The sequence below is a fragment of the Oncorhynchus nerka genome, linkage group LG5, assembly GCF_034236695.1.
Source record: "Oncorhynchus nerka isolate Pitt River linkage group LG5, Oner_Uvic_2.0, whole genome shotgun sequence".
Lineage (NCBI taxonomy): Eukaryota > Metazoa > Chordata > Actinopteri > Salmoniformes > Salmonidae > Oncorhynchus > Oncorhynchus nerka.
Window position 1 is genome coordinate 18,615,855 of NC_088400.1, and position 18,987 is coordinate 18,634,841.

Below are 18,987 nucleotides of genomic sequence, written 5' to 3' on the forward strand. Positions count from 1 at the left end.
TCTGAAAACTGCATTGTTGGTTAAGGGCTTGTATTCAGCATTTCACTCTAAGGGCTACACCTGTTGTATTCAGCATTTCACTGTAAGGGCTACACCTGTTGTATTCGGTGCATGTGACAAATAAAATGTGATTTGATTTGAATTGAGCGTAATTCCATTACCATTGAATTGCCCCCATACTCTCCTCCCCTTCTTATCTCCTCTCCTCCCCTTCTTATCTCCTCTCCTCCCCTTCTTATCTACTCTCCTCCCCTTCTTATCTCCTCTCCTCTCCTCCCCTTCTTATCTCCTCTCCTCCCCTTCTTATCTCCTCTCCTCTTTTTCTTATCTCCTCTCCTCCCCTTCTAATCTCCTCTCCTCTTCTTCTTATCTCCTCTCCTACCCTTCTTATCTCCTCTCCTCCCCTTCTTATCTCCTCTCCTACCCTTCTTATCTCCTCTCATTCCCTTCTTATCTCCTCTCCTCTTCTTCTTATCTCCTCTCCTCCCCTTCTTATCTCCTCTCATTCCCTTCTTATCTCCTCTCCTCTTCTTCTTATCTCCTCTCCTCCCTTCTTATCTCCTCTCCTCCCCTTCTTATCTCCTCTCCTCTTCTTCTTATCTCCTCTCCTACCCTTCTTATCTCCTCTCCTCCCCTTCTTATCTCCTCTCCTACCCTTCTTATCTCCTCTCATTCCCTTCTTACCTCCTCTCCTCCCCTTCTTATCTCCTCTCCTCTTCTTCTTATCTCCTCTCCTACCCTTCTTATCTCCTCTCCTCCCCTTCTTATCTCCTCTCCTACCCTTCTTATCTCCTCTCATTCCCTTCTTACCTCCTCTCCTCCCCTTCTTATCTCCTCTCCTCCCCTTCTTATCTCCTCTCCTACCCTTCTTATCTCCTCTCATTCCCTTCTTACCTCCTCTCCTCCCCTTCTTACCTCCTCTCCTCCCCTTCTTATCTCCTCTCCTCCCAATCTTATCTCCTCTCCTCCCCTTCTTATCTCCTCTCCTCCCCTTCTTATCTCCTCTCCTCCCCTTCTTATCTCCTCTCCTCACCATCAGATATAGAATACAACAGCCTCGTTATCGTTCTAGTGACATCAGCCTCTGTTCAAAGCAGCATGTTGATGATTCCAGTCTTCTATCCACTTAGAGCATCAATGTTCTCCAGTCTCCTCTGATCTCATGATCTGCTGCTTCACAGCAACACGCACAGGACACAGGCATCCCATTCCCCACCCCACAGCCATGGGAGATCTGGACAACTCACTGGGCAGACCATAAACACACACATGCTCCAAACACACAATCGCATAACACACGAGCACATGCACAAAAAACGCACTCAAACACAAGCATATTTACGCACACGCACACACAGACCCGGGCCATTCCAGAGAAGCCAGTCCTCCCTTCCTCCACCCTCCCCTTCTCCCCACTCCTCTCCTCCCCACTCTCCAAATGTTGACTTTTTCTCTCTACCCAGGACTAGAAAACTAAATGAACAACAATGATTTGAATGTGGAGAGAGCTAATACACAATGTGCTTCAGTCTAACTCAGTGTGTCAGCTGAGCTCTGAGTCTGCAGGCTCCTAGCTAGAGACAGTAACACAATACAAATAGCAGGCCCAGGGGCCACATCACTGCTCCACAACAGCTACCACATAACAATGACAAATATCTTCAGTACAAGAGAGGGAGGGGGAGAGAGAGTAAATAGAGAGAGTGTGTGAGGGAGGGATGGTAATGTTCTGGAACAGCAAAGAAGGCCAGACGGAAAGCTGTTTGGAGATAAAGAAGGAGAGAACGTAACAAAGAAAGAAACGAGCATTGGTGGATGGAGAAACATGACAGAGAAAGAAAAGCAAGAAAGGAAAATAGAAAGCAGAGAAAAAAAACAGAGCAAGTGAGTTGAGAGATGAAAGCAGGAAAGAGAAAAGGGAGAAGAATGAAAGACAAAGTAGAAGAAAGGAGGAAGGAAGAGTGAGAGAAAGATATGGTGTGAAAGAGTAGTTGTGTGAGTGTACTGTATAATGAGGGGGGTCTGTTGAGAGGAGGAGGAGTGTGTGTGATGAGGGGGATATGGTATGGTAAGCAGAGGAGTGGAGGAGTATTTGCTGTTCCTTATTGCCTATATGAGAGGGAGAGGGAGAGGGAGAGGCAGAGGGAGAGGGAGAGGGAGGGGGAGAGGGAGAGGGAGAGGGAGAGGGAGGGGGAGAGGGAGAGAGGGAGAGGGAGAGGGAGAGAGAGGGGTGTATATGCTCTCTTCTCCATACAATTGATTGTTTACTTAATGATTTACTACTCTCTCTCTCTCCATCCTTCTTCCTTCACTCCCTAGTGGTGTAGCACAGTTTCACGCCCCCACAGACATCCCCCTCCTTTCATTTTAAACCTTATTTTCATGGCTTATGTCATGTTCATACGTTATCTGGGGGCCAACCCTATTTGTGTTGCTATGGGGCACTGAGAAACGCTTTGCTGTTTTAGAGCTAATCTCATTCTGTTCTACACATTTTGCCATGAGGCTGAGAGAACATTTTGCAAACATTTTTGGGCGGGTGCAGTGGGGGTTTGTGATATGCCAGTGCGCTCTCCTCATCTCAAGTTTGCGTGAGAACATAATGAAGGCGGGACCTAAAAATGGCAGTTTTAACAAAAGGACAGAAACAGCAGGATTTTTTTTCTTCCATCGCTATGACAACAACCTGCTCAGAACCGCTCTGTTCTGTTCTGTTCCCAACCGTTCCGCTCAAATGTCAATTACAAACTAGAGATACAGAGTTCCACAAAGTGATGGAGACATACTGCAGTCAACACATCTATCTATGTCTCTACTCTTTTGAGAACACAAAAATGTACACTTTTTCAACATTTTGGGAGGCAGCCAGAGCGGCGTGTGCATGATGATGTGCATGATGATGTCATCTTGTTGAGTGTGCTTTACAGACAGACAGGCAGACAGACAGACAGACAGACAGACAGACAGACAGACAGACAGACAGACAGACACAGACAGACAGACAGACAGACAGACAGACAGACAGACAGACAGACAGACAGACAGACAGACAGACAGACAGACAGACAGACAGACAGACAGACACAGACAGACAGACAGACAGACAGACAGACAGACAGACAGACAGACAGACAGACAGACAGACAGACAGACAGACAGACAGACAGACAGACAGACAGACACAGACAGACAGACAGACAGACAGACAGACAGACAGACAGACAGACAGACAGACAGACAGACAGACAGACAGACAGACAGACAGACAGACAGACAGACAGACAGACAGACAGACAGACAGGCAGACAGACAGACAGACAGTGTACTGCTGCTAGATTAAGTTGTTGTTGTATTGGAGCTGCCCTGTGGCGACTGTAACAACAGATATTCTCTGTCAGACTGGGCCTTCCTGCTTTAAATGAATAACAGCATTACATTAATGAGATCTGGAGTCAAAACGCATTATGAGAGGTAGCTGTCAAACGCCTGATTCCAACCAGCAGTACAAACAAAGGGTAATGGAAAAGCAAGGAGTGTGTGTGTGGTGTGTTTTTGTTTTTGTGCATGCGGGCATGCATGAATTTGTGTGTGCGTGTCTATGCACAAGTGTGTGTGTACCAATGTGTGTGTGTGTGTGTTTGTGTCTGCGTGCATGCACACGTGTGTGTGCTAAGACAGCTAAGACAAAAGCAACCTGCATGCTGGAAAAGGTGGCTATACCAGGTAACAACATGGCTATATACAGGGAGTACCAGGTAACAACATGGCTATATACAGGGAGTACCAGGTAACAACATGGCTATGTACAGGGAGTACCAGGTAATAACATGGCTATATACAGGGAGTACCAGGTAACAACATGGCTATATACAGGGAGTACCAGGTAACAACATGGCTATATACAGGGAGTACCAGGTAACAACATGGCTATATACAGGGAGTACCAGGTAACAACATGGCTATATACAGGGAGTACCAGGTAACAACATGGCTATATACAGGGAGTACCAGGTAACAACATGGCTATATACAGGGAGTACCAGGTAACAACATGGCTATATACAGGGAGTACCAGGTAACAACATGGCTATATACAGGAGTACCAGGTAACAACATGGCTATATACAGGAGTACCAGGTAACAACATGGCTATATACAGGGAGTACCAGGTAACAACATGGCTATATACAGGAAGTACCAGGTAACAACATGGCTATATACAGATACTAGGTAATAACGTGGTTATATACAGATACTAGGTAACAACATGGCTATATACAGGGAGTACCAGGTAATAACATGGCTATATACAGATACTAGGTAATAACATGGCTATATACAGGAAGTACCAGGTAATAACATGGCTATATACAGGAAGTACCAGGTAACAACATGGCTATATACAGGAAGTACCAGGTAACAACATGGCTATATACAGGGAGTACCAGGTAACAACATGGCTATATAAAGGAAGTACCAGGTAACAACATGGCTATATACAGGGAGTACCAGGTAACACCACGGCTATATACAGGGAGTACCAGGTAACACCACGGCTATATACAGGGAGTACCAGGTAACAACATGGCTATATACAGGAAGTACCAGGTAACAACATGGCTATATACAGGAGTACCAGGTAACAACATGGCTATATACAGGAGTACCAGGTAACAACATGGCTATATACAGGTAAATGAGTACCAGGTAACAACATGGCTATATACAGGGAGTACCAGGTAACAACATGGCTATATACAGGAGTACCAGGTAACAACATGGCTATATACAGGAGTACCAGGTAACAACATGGCTATATACAGGGAGTACCAGGTAACAACATGGCTATATACAGGAGTACCAGGTAACAACATGGCTATATACAGGGAGTACCAGGTAATAACATGGCTATATACAGGAGTACCAGGTAACAACATGGCTATATACAGGGAGTACCAGGTAATAACATGGCTATATACAGGGAGTACCAGGTAATAACATGGCTATATACAGGAGTACCAGGTAATAACATGGCTATATACAGGAGTACCAGGTAACAACATGGCTATATACAGGAGTACCAGGTAATAACATGGCTATATACAGGGAGTACCAGGTAACAACATGGCTATATACAGGAGTACCAGGTAACAACATGGCTATATACCAGGTAATAACATGGCTATATACAGGAGTACCAGGTAACAACATGGCTATATACAGGGAGTACCAGGTAATAACATGGCTATATACAGGGAGTACCAGGTAATAACATGGCTATATACAGGGAGTACCAGGTAATAACATGGCTATATACAGGGAGTACCAGGTAATAACATGGCTATATACAGGGAGTACCAGGTAATAACATGGCTATATACAGGGAGTACCAGGTAATAACATGGCTATATACAGGGAGTACCAGGTAATAACATGGCTATATACAGGAGTACCAGGTAATAACATGGCTATATACAGGAGTACCAGGTAATAACATGGCTATATACAGGGAGTACCAGGTAATAACATGGCTATATACAGGGAGTACCAGGTAATAACATGGCTATATACAGGGAGTACCAGGTAATAACATGGCTATATACAGGAGTACCAGGTAATAACATGGCTATATACAGGGAGTACCAGGTAATAACATGGCTATATACAGGAGTACCAGGTAACAACATGGCTATATACAGGGAGTACCAGGTAACAACATGGCTATATACAGGAGTACCAGGTAACAACATGGCTATATACAGGGAGTACCAGGTAACAACATGGCTATATACAGGAGTACCAGGTAACAACATGGCTATATACAGGAGTACCAGGTAACAACATGGCTATATACAGGGAGTACCAGGTAACAACATGGCTATATACAGGGAGTACCAGGTAACAACATGGCTATATACAGGAGTACCAGGTAACAACATGGCTATATACAGGAGTACCAGGTAACAACATGGCTATATACAGGGAGTACCAGGTAATAACATGGCTATATACAGGAGTACCAGGTAACAACATGGCTATATACAGGGAGTACCAGGTAACAACATGGCTATATACAGGAGTACCAGGTAACAACATGGCTATATACAGGGAGTACCAGGTAACAACATGGCTATATACAGGAGTACCAGGTAATAACATGGCTATATACAGGGAGTACCAGGTAACAACATGGCTATATACAGGGAGTACCAGGTAATAACATGGCTATATACAGGAGTACCAGGTAACAACATGGCTATATACAGGAGTACCAGGTAATAACATGGCTATATACAGGAGTACCAGGTAATAACATGGCTATATACAGGAGTACCAGGTAACAACATGGCTATATACAGGAGTACCAGGTAACAACATGGCTATATACAGGAGTACCAGGTAATAACATGGCTATATACAGGGAGTACCAGGTAATAACATGGCTATATACAGGGAGTACCAGGTAACAACATGGCTATATACAGGGAGTACCAGGTAATAACATGGCTATATACAGGAGTACCAGGTAACAACATGGCTATATACAGGAGTACCAGGTAATAACATGGCTATATACAGGGAGTACCAGGTAATAACATGGCTATATACAGGAGTACCAGGTAATAACATGGCTATATACAGGAGTACCAGGTAATAACATGGCTATATACAGGAGTACCAGGTAATAACATGGCTATATACAGGAGTACCAGGTAATAACATGGCTATATACAGGAGTACCAGGTAATAACATGGCTATATACAGGAGTACCAGGTAATAACATGGCTATATACAGGAGTACCAGGTAATAACATGGCTATATACAGGAGTACCAGGTAATAACATGGCTATATACAGGGAGTACCAGGTAATAACATGGCTATATACAGGAGTACCAGGTAATAACATGGCTATATACAGGAGTACCAGGTAATAACATGGCTATATACAGGAGTACCAGGTAATAACATGGCTATATACAGGAGTACCAGGTAATAACATGGCTATATACAGGGAGTACCAGGTAATAACATGGCTATATACAGGAGTACCAGGTAATAACATGGCTATTCACACTGCCAGGTCTAACTGGCCTATACAGGGAGTACCAGGTCTCTGTCCTCTGTCCAGGTAAGCCTACACTGCCAGGTCTCTGTCCTCTGCCACACTGCCAGGTCTCTGTCCTCTGTCCTCTGCCACACTGCCAGGTCTCTGTCCTCTGCCACACTGCCAGGTCTCTGTCCTCTGTCCTCTGCCACACTGCCAGGTCTCTGTCCTCTGTCCTCTGCCACACTGCCAGGTCTCTGTCCTCTGCCACACTGCCAGGTCTCTGTCCTCTGTCCTCTGCCACACTGCCAGGTCTCTGTCCTCTGTCCTCTGTCACACTGCCAGGTCTCTGTCCTCTGTCCTCTGTCACACTGCCAGGTCTCTGTCCTCTGTCCTCTGCCACACTGCCAGGTCTCTGTCCTCTGTCCTCTGCCACACTGCCAGGTCTCTGTCCTCTGTCCTCTGTCACACTGCCAGGTCTCTGTCCTCTGTCCTCTGCCACACTGCCAGGTCTCTGTCCTCTGCCACACTGCCAGGTCTCTGTCCTCTGTCCTCTGCCACACTGCCAGGTCTCTGTCCTCTGTCCTCTGCCACACTGCCAGGTCTCTGTCCTCTGTCACACTGCCAGGTGTCTGTCCTCTGTCCTCTGCCACACTGCCAGGTCTCTGTCCTCTGTCCTCTGCCACACTGCCAGGTCTCTGTCCTCTGTCCTCTGCCACACTGCCAGGTCTCTGTCCTCTGTCCTCTGCCACACTGCCAGGTCTCTGTCCTCTGTCACACTGCCAGGTCTCTGTCCTCTGTCCTCTGCCACACTGCCAGGTCTCTGTCCTCTGTCACACTGCCAGGTCTCTGTCCTCTGTCACACTGCCAGGTGTCTGTCCTCTGTCCTCTGCCACACTGCCAGGTCTCTGTCCTCTGTCCTCTGCCACACTGCCAGGTCTCTGTCCTCTGTCACACTGCCAGGTCTCTGTCCTCTGTCCTCTGCCACACTGCCAGGTCTCTGTCCTCTGCCACACTGCCAGGTCTCTGTCCTCTGTCCTCTGCCACACTGCCAGGTCTCTGTCCTCTGCCACACTGCCAGGTCTCTGTCCTCTGCCACACTGCCAGGTCTCTGTCCTCTGCCACACTGCCAGGTCTCGGATTAAATAGATCATGTCTGGCCTTGCTGCTCTGTTATTGATAACTAGCTGCACGGAGGCAGAAACCTCTGGCCTCTCTCAACCTGTGTGTGGTGTGTGTGTGTGTGTGTGTGTGTGTGTGTGTGTGTGTGTGTGTGTGTGTGTGTGTGTGTGTGTGTGTGTGTGTGTGTGTGTGTGTGTGTGTGAGAGAGAGAGAGAGATCAGCTGCAGGTAATAGTTGTCCTCAGACATACATCAGGTCAGCTGTCACTAAAACTGATGAGTGAGAGAGAGAGAGAGAGAGAGAGAGAGAGAGAGAGAGAGAGAGAGAGAGAGAGAGAGAGAGAGAGAGAGAGAGAGAGAGAAGGAGAGCGAGTGGAGTTGCATGTTACAGAGAGAGTGTGGACACAGGCAGACAGAGCTGTTGGATAAGCTGTCCTCAAAGAGACAGGCAGACAGTGCTGTTGGATAAGCTGTCCTCAAAGAGACAGGAAGACAGAGCTGTTGGATAAGCTGTCCTCAAAGAGACAGGCAGACAGTGCTGTTGGATAAGCTGTCCTCAAAGAGACAGGAAGACAGAGCTGTTGGATAAGCTGTCCTCAAAGAGACAGGCAGACAGTGCTGTTGGATAAGCTGTCCTCAAAGACACAGAAAGACAGAGCTGTTGGATAAGCTGTCCTCAAAGAGACAGGCAGACAGTGCTGTTGGATAAGCTGTCCTCAAAGACACAGAAAGACAGAGCTGAAAGACAGAGCTGTTGGATAAGCTGTCCACAACAGCCAGAGGCAAGTGTGTGTGTTTCACATCTGGACTGCCAGAAACCCCCCAGATGCCTTTGGAGTTCAAAGTCATCTTCCTCTCTTCTCCTTATCTGCCCTGTCCCCTCTCTCTCTCTATTTCCGTGTATCCTCTCCCTCTTTCCCTCACCTCTCCATTTCTATCATCTCTTTATTCAATCTCACCTGTCTCTTCTCTCTCTCTCTCTCTCTCTCTCCTCTCCCATCCCCACTTGGACCATTGCACCCTGTCATACAGCAATCAGGGCCAGACTCTGTAAGTACTTCATGATAGAGAGATAGTGAGAAAGAGAGTTTATTTGTGGTTGTGTGTGTGTGTGTGTGTGTGTGTGTGTGTGTGTGTGTGTGTGTGTGTGTGTGTACAGGTACGTATACATGTGCGTTTGTGTGTCAGTGTACATACATGTGCGTGGTCATATGTTTGTGTGTCAGTGTACATACATGTGCGTGGACATGTGTCTGTGTACATACATGTGTGTGGACATATGTTTGTGTGTCTGTGTACATACATGTTCGTGGACATATGTTTGTGTGTCAGTGTACATACATGTGCGTGGACATGTGTCTGTGTACATACATGTGTGTGGACATATGTTTGTGTGTCTGTGTACATACATGTTCATGGACATATGTTTGTGTGTCAGTGTACATACATGTGCGTGGACATGTGTCTGTGTACATACATGTGTGTGGACATATGTTTGTGTGTCTGTGTACATACATGTTCATGGACATATGTTTGTGTGTCAGTGTACATACATGTGTGTGGACATATGTTTGTGTGTCTGTGTACATACATGTGTGTGGACATATGTATGTGTGTCTTCCTGACAGTTTGTGTCTCAGTGCCTGTGTGTGTGTATGTTGTTTGTGCCACAGCCTTTCTGTCCTGAGACAACAGCAGGCCTGATTGGAGATTAAAACAGACAAAGTGAGAAGCTCAGAGTCCGTATTACAGCCTCACAGCTAAATCCTCCCTCCTCGGGATTGGACTGCACTCATCCTCTCACTTCATCTCTCTGTCTCCATCTTTCTTTCTCTATTAATATATCCCTCTCTCTCTCTGTCCCTCTCTCATTCGCTCTCTCCCTCTTTTTCCTGATCCTTCTCTTCCTCTAACTCCTCATCCCTCTTTCTCTGAGCCGCAATCCCATCTGAAACAGAGGGTTTAGCTCCACGACCTCATCCCTCTCAACAGGAGAACATTTATTTAGCCAATGTGCTCTTATTCCCTCCCATTGTAACTATGACTTCATCCCAAATGGCACCCTATCCTCTATATAGTGCAGTACTTTTCTGTTAGCCTATAGGCCTTGGTCAAAAGTAATAAACCCATTGCTCAAGATTGCGACCATAACAGTCGCATTTGCAACCCTTTGACTTGACAGTGCGACACATATTTTGAATTGGTTGCTAGGGTGACAGTGATATAACGTAGCTGGTAACGTTGGATTTTTGGTTCACAATGTTTTCATTTTTTTATATCAAGATTTATTGAAACAGCAATGTTATGATAATGTGTACGCAGACCAGATATTCAAAACGTTTAGTCTGAAATCTTGGTTGAATCTTTGTGATGCGCATTTCGGTCACCAAGCACTGTCTGAATGAACGTTTCTAAATCCTTCTGTCATGACTTCCGCCGAAGTCGGTCCCTCTCCTTGTTCGGCGGTCGACGTCACCGACCTTCTAGCCATCACTGATCCATTTTTCATTTTCCATTGGTTTTGTCTTGTCTTCCTTCACACCTGGTTCCAATCCCATCAATGACATGTTGTGTATTTAACCCTCTGTTTCCCCTCATGTCCTGGTCGGAGATTGTTTGATTGTATGTGATGTGTATTATGTGTTGGTGCGCGACGGGTTTTGTACCCACTTTTTATTATTTTGTATTTTGGTTTTGGAGTTTTAGCACTGATTTAACAACTCTGTTTATACCAAGTTCGATTCTCCTGCGCCTGACTTCCCTGCCACCAACATACACCCTTAAACCTTCCTAATTACAGCACCTGTCAAAAAAGTTTGGAAACAGGTATTAATTACAGGGTTTTTCTTTAGTTTTACTATTGTCTGCATTGTAGAATAATAGTGAAGACATCAAAACTATGAAAGAGCACATGGAATTAAGTAGCAACCAAAAAAGTGTGAAACAAATCGAATCATATTTTATACTTAAGATTCAAATCAAATTGGATTAGTCACATGCGCAGAATACAACAGGTAGACCTTACAGTGAAATGCTTACTTATGACTAACCAACAATGTAGTTTAAAAAAATACAGATAAGAATATGAGATAAAAGTAACAAGTAATTAAAGAGCAACAGTGAAATAACAACAGCCACCCTTACAGCCACCCTTACAGCCACCCTTACAGCCACCCTTACAGCCACCCTTACAGCCACCCTTACAGCCACCCTTTGCCTTGATGACAGGTTAGCACACTCTTGGCATTCTCTCAACCAGCTTCATGGGGTAGTCACCTGAAATACATTTCAATTAACAGATGTGCCTTGTTAAATGGCACATTTGTGGAATTTCTTTCCTTCTAAATGTATTTGAGCCAATCAGTTGTGTTGTGACAAGGTAGCGTTGATATACAGAAGATAGCCCTATTTGTGTCAGGCTCTGGGTAACTGGTGCATGGAATCAGGCACAGGAGAGCAGAGATGAGTGTACAAGGTCATTTAGTCCATGAACAGCACCAGGATAAAACAAATACTAAAGGTGCGTGAAATTACTGGTCACTAGTAAATAACGGGCGTAATAACGAACCCGGCAAACAATACCAGCCAACAAGTAACGACCTGAACATTATATACAAACAATACCAGCCAACAAGTAACGACCTGAACATTATATACAAACAATACCAGCCAACAAGTAACGACCTGAACATGATATACAAACACGCACACCAACATGTGGGAAACAGGGTTAAACAAAGAACATGTAATTGGGGTATAGAAACCAGATGTGTAGAAAACAAAGACAAAACAAATGGAAATTAAAAGTGGATCGGCGATGGCTAGAAAGCCTGTGAAGTCGACTGCCGAACGCCGCGCGAACAAGGAGAGGGACCGACTTCGGTAGAAGTTGTGAAAATTTGGTAAAAGACCAAGTCCATATTTTGACAAGAACAGTTCAAATAAGCAAAGAGAAGCATCATTACATTAAGACATGAAGGTCAGTCAATCCGGAACATTTCAAGAACTTAGAACGTTTCTTCAAGTGCAGTTGCAAAAACCATCAAGCACTATGATGAAACTGTCTCTCATGAGGACCGCCACAGGAAAGGAAGACCCAGAGTTACCACTGCTGCAGAGGATTCATTAGAGTTACCAGCCTCAGAAATTGCAGCCCAAATAAATGCTTCACAGCTCAAGTAACACACACATCTCACCATCAAATGTTCAGAGGAGACTGGGTGAATCAGACCTTCATGGTTGAATTACTGGAAAGAAACCATTACTAAAGGACACCAATAATAAGAAGAGACTTGCTTTGGCCAAGAAACACAAGCGTTGGACAATAGACCAGTGTAAATCTGTCCTTTGGTCTGATGGGTCCAAATTTGAGATTGTTGTTTCCAACCACTGTGTCTTTGTGAGACGCAGAGTAGTTGAACAGGTGATCTCGGCATGTGTGGTTCCCACCGTGAAGCATGGAGGAGGAGGTGTGATGGTGTGGGGGTGCTTTGCTGATGACGCTGTCTGTAATTTATTATGAATTCAAGGCACACTTAACCAGCATGGCTACCACAGTATTCTGCAGTGATACACCATCCCATCTGGTTTGCGCTTAGTGGGACTGTCATTTATTTTTCAACAGGACAATGACCCAACACACCTCCAGGCTGTGTAAGGGCTATTTGACCAAGAAGGAGAGTGATGGAGTGCTGTATCAGATGACCTGGCCTCCAAATCACCTGACCTCAACCCAATTGAGATGGTTTGGGACACGTTAGCCGCAGAGTGAAGGAAACGCAGCTAACAAGTGCTCAGCATATGTGGGAACTCCTTCAAGACTGTTGGAAATGCATTTCAGGTGAATCTGATTAAGAGAATGCCAAGAGTGTGCAAAGCTGTCATCAAGACAAAGGATGTCTACTTCCAACAATCTAGAATCTGAAATATATTTGGATTTGTTTAAAACTGTTTTGGTTGCTTTGTGATTCCATATGTGTTATTTCATAGTTTTGATGTCTTCACTATTACTCTACAATGTAGAAAATAGTAAAAATAAAGAAAAACTTGAATGAGTCGATGAGTCCAAACTTTTGACTGGTACTGTAAATGTTGACTGCAAACTAGGCCCACCTGGCAGAATGATATCATGACGATTTGGATCAATTATAGGGCATTTATTTAGTCAACTCTGCCACCATATGTAACCTACACTGTACAAAAACACCACCAGCCAAACACAGCGGTCTCTTTCTAGGCGTGCAATTGAATTAAAGGGAAACTACACCCTCCATTTTCTTTTTATAGATTGTTTTCAGACCTCAAAAGTGGTCTCCTGATGTGGTTTAAGAATTGTTATGGATTTAGAAAATGTTTTTTTTTTCCAGGAAAACTGAATTTAACTAAAGACAAAACACATGTTATAGGGCCTTACAACTGTAGAGTGAATGCTGTAAATCGCTAACAATAACATTCATTTTGAGATTGAGCAAAGGTTTTAATCTTCCCTCCAAACAATCCATATCAATATGATACTGCCAAGATCAAATTGTACTATTTGTGTATGGAGGGTATGTCCCTATAGGCTATAGACTACTTGTTCAGCCCGCAAATTAAACATAAAATTTAAATGATGCACGAATCATCCGCTTTCCCAGGCCAGTATTCATTTCATTCAGGCCAGTATTCTTTTCATTCAGGCCAGTATTATTTTAATTCAGGCCAGTATTCTTTTCATTCAGGCCAGTATTCTTTTCATTCGGGCCAGTATTCTTTTCATTCAGGCCAGTATTCTTTTCATTCAGGTTAGTATTCTTTTCATTCAGGCCAGTATTCTTTTCATTCAGGCCAGTATTCTTTTCATTCAGGCCAGTATTCTTTCCATTCAGGCCAGTATTCTTTTCATTCAGGCCAGTATTCTTTTCATTCAGGCCAGTATTCTTTTCATTCAGGCCAGTATTCTTTCCATTCAGGCCAGTATTCTTTTCATTCAGGCCAGTATTCTTTCCATTCAGGCCAGTATTCTTTTCATTCAGGCCAATATTCTTTTCATTCAGGCCAGTATTCTTTTCATTCAGGCCAGTATTCTTTTCATTCAGGCCAGTATTCTTTTCATTCGGGCCAGTATTCTTTTCATTCAGGCCAGTATTCTTTTCATTCAGGCCAGTATTCTTTTCATTCAGGCCAGTATTCTTTTCATTCAGGCCAGTAATTATTTTAATTCTTTAAGTCTCCATCATATCAAACCAGAAATGACACTGGGGGTCTCCATCATATCCCACCAGACATGACACCAGGGGTCTCCATCATATCCCACCAGACATGTCACTGGGGGTCTCCATCATATCCCACCAGACATGACACCAGGGGTCTCCATCATATCCCACCAGACATGTCACCAGGGGTCTCTATCATATCCCACCGGACATGACACTACACTGGGGGTCTCCATCATATCCCACCAGACATGACACTACACTGGGGGTCTCCATCATATCCCACCAGACATGACACTACACTGGGGGTCTCCATCATATCCCACCAGACATGACACCAGGGGTCTCCATCATATCCCACCAGACATGACACTGGGGGTCTCCATCATATCCCACCAGACATGACACCAGGGGTCTCCATCATATCCCACCAGACATGACACTGGGGGTCTCCATCATATCCCACCAGAAATGTCACCAGGGGTCTCCATCATATCCCACCAGACATGACACTGGGGGTCTCCATCATATCCCACCAGACATGTCACCAGGGGTCTCCATCATAACCCACCAGACATGACACTGGGGGTCTCCATCATATCCCACCAGACCTGACACCAGGGGTCTCCATCATATCCCACCAGACATGACACCAGGGGTCTCCATCATATCCCACCAGACATGACACTGGGGGTCTCCATCATATCCCACCAGACATGACACCAGGGGTCTCCATCATATCCCACCAGACATGTCACCAGGGGTCTCCATCATATCCCACCAGACCTGACACCAGGGATCTCCATCATATCCCACCAGACCTGACACCAGGGGTCTCCATCATATCCCACCAGACCTGACACCAGGGGTCTCCATCATATCCCACCAGACATAACACTGGGGGTCTCCATCATATCCCACCAGACATGACACCAGGGGTCTCCATCATATCCCACCAGACATGTCACCAGGGGTCTCCATCATAACCCACCAGACATGACACTGGGGGTCTCCATCATATCCCACCAGACCTGACACCAGGGGTCTCCATCATATCCCACCAGACATGTCACTGGGAGTCTCCATCATATCTTACCAGACATGACACTACACTGGGGTCTCCATCATATCCCACCAGACATGACACTGGGGGTCTCTATCATATCCCACCAGACATGACACTGGGGTCTCCATCATATCCCACCAGACATGACACTACACTGGGGTCTCCATCATATCCCACCAGACATGACACTACACTGGGGTCTCCATCATATCCCACCAGACATGACACTGGGGGTCTCCATCATATCCCACCAGACATGACACTGGGGTCTCCATCATATCCCACCAGACATGACACTGGGGGTCTCTATCATATCCCACCAGACATGACACTGGGGGTCTCCATCATATCCCACCAGACATGTCACCAGGGGTCTCCATCATATCCCACCAGACATGTCACCAGGGGTCTCCATCATATCCCACCAGACATGTCACTGGGGGTCTCCATCATATCCCACCAGACATGTCACCAGGGGTCTCCATCATAACCCACCAGACATGACACCAGGGGTCTCCATCATAACCCACCAGACATGACACCAGGGGTCTCCATCATAACCCACCAGACATGACACTGGGGGTCTCCATCATATCCCACCAGACATGACACCAGGGGTCTCCATCATAACCCACCAGACATGACACCAGGGGTCTCCATCATAACCCACCAGACATGACACCAGGGGTCTCCATCATAACCCACCAGACATGACACCAGGGGTCTCCATCATAACCCACCAGACATGACACCAGGGGTCTCCATCATATCCCACCAGACATGTCACCAGAGGTCTCCATCATAACCCACCGGACATGTCACCAGGGGTCTCCATCATATCCCACCAGACATGTCACCAGGGGTCACCATCATATCCATCATATCCCACCAGACATGACACCAGGGGTCTCCATCATATCCCACCAGACATGACACCAGGGGTCTCCATCATAACCCACCAGACATGACACCAGGGGTCATCATAACCCACCAGACATGACACCAGGGGTCTCCATCATAACCCACCAGACATGACACCAGGGGTCTCCATCATATCCCACCAGACATGTCACCAGAGGTCTCCATCATAACCCACCGGACATGTCACCAGGGGTCTCCATCATATCCCACCAGACATGTCACCAGGGGTCACCATCATATCCCACCAGACATGACACTGGGGGTCTCCATCATATCCCACCAGACATGTCACTAGGGGTCTCCATCATATCCCACCAGACATGTCACCAGGGGTCTCCATCATATCCCACCAGACATGACACTGGGGGTCTCCATCATATCCCACCAGACATGACACTGGGGGTCTCCATCATAACCCACCAGACATGACACTGGGGGTCTCCATCATATCCCACCAGACATGTCACTACACTGGGGGTCTCCATCATAACCCACCAGACATGACACTACACTGGGGGTCTCCATCATAACCCACCAGACATGACACCAGGGGTCTCCATCATAACCCACCAGACATGTCACCAGGGGTCTCCATCATATCCCACCAGACATGACACTGGGGGTCTCCATCATATCCCACCAGAAATGACACTGGGGTTCTCCATCATATCCCACCAGACATGACACCAGGGGTCTCCATCATAACCCACCAGACATGTCACCAGGGATCATATCCCATCATATCCCCACCAGACATGTCACTGGTAGTCTCCATCATATCTTACCAGACATGACACTACACTGGGGTCTCCATCATATCCCACCAGACATGACACTGGGGGTCTCCATCCCATGATCCCATCCCCAGAAATGACACTGACATATCCCACCAGGGGGGTCTCCATCATATCCCACCAGACATGACACCAGGGGTCTCCATCATATCCCACCAGACATGACACTACACTGGGGGTCTCCATCATAACCCACCAGACATGTCACCAGGGGTCTCCATCATATCCCACCAGACATGACACTGGGGGTCTCCATCATATCCCACCAGAAATGACACTGGGGGTCTCCATCATATCCCACCAGACATGACACCAGGGGTCTCCATCATATCCCACCAGACATGACACCAGGGGTCTCCATCATATCCCACCAGACATGACACCAGGGGTCTCCATCATATCCCACCAGACATGACACTGAAGGTCTCCATCATATCCCACCAGACATGTCACTACACTGGGGGTCTCCATCATATCCCACCAGACATGTCACCAGGGGTCTCCATCATACCCCAACAGACATGTCACCAGGAGTCTCCATCATATCCCACCAGACATGACACCAGGGGTCTCCATCATATCCCACCAGACATGACACTGGGGGTCTCTATCATATCCCACCAGACATGACACCAGGGGTCTCCATCATATCCCACCAGACATGACACCAGGGGTCTCCATCATATCCCACCAGACATGTCACTGGGGGTCTCCATCATATCCCACCAGACATGACACTGAAGGTCTCCATCATATCCCACCAGACATGTCACTACTGAAGGTCACATATCCCACCAGACATGTCACTACACTGGGGGTCTCCATCATATCCCACCAGACATGTCACCAGGGGTCTCCATCATACCCCAACAGACATGTCACCAGGAGTCTCCATCATATCCCACCAGACATGACACCAGGGGTCTCCATCATATCCCACCAGACATGACACTGGGGGTCTCCATCATATCCCACCAGACATGTCACCAGGAGTCTCCATCATAACCCACCGGACATGTCACCAGGGGTCTCCATCATATCCCACCAGACATGACACCAGGGGTCTCCATCATATCCCACCAGACATGACACTGGGGGTCTCGATCATATCCCACCAGACATGACACTGGGGTCTCTATCATATCCCACCAGACATGACACTGGGGTCTCTATCATATCCCACCAGACATGACACTGGGGGTCTCCATCATATCCCACCAGACATGACACCAGGGGTCTCCATCATATCCCCACCAGACATGACACCAGGGGTCTCCATCATATCCCACCAGACCCTCCATCATATCCCACCAGACATGTCACTACACTGGGGTCTCCATCATATCCCACCAGACATGTCACTGGGGGTCTCTATCATTGTCATCCCACCCAGACATGACACCAGGGGTCTCTATCATATCCCACCAGACATGACACTGGGGGTCTCCATCATATCCCACCAGACATGACACCAGGGGTCTCCATCATATCCCACCAGACATGTCACTGGGAGTCTCTATCATATCCCACCAGACATGACACTGGGGGTCTCTATCATATCCCACCAGACATGACACTGGGGGTCTCCATCATATCCCACCAGACATGACACCAGGGGTCTCCATCATATCCCACCAGACATGTCACTGGGAGTCTCTATCATATCCCACCAGACATGACACTGGGGGTCTCCATCCCACCATATCCAGACATGACACTGGGGGTCTCTATCATATCCCACCAGACATGACACTGGGGGTCGCGTTACAGTCTCCAATTCCAGAACGAATTCAAGGCAACGCACAGTATTATATAGAGCCATGATCGAATGGAACTCCCTTCC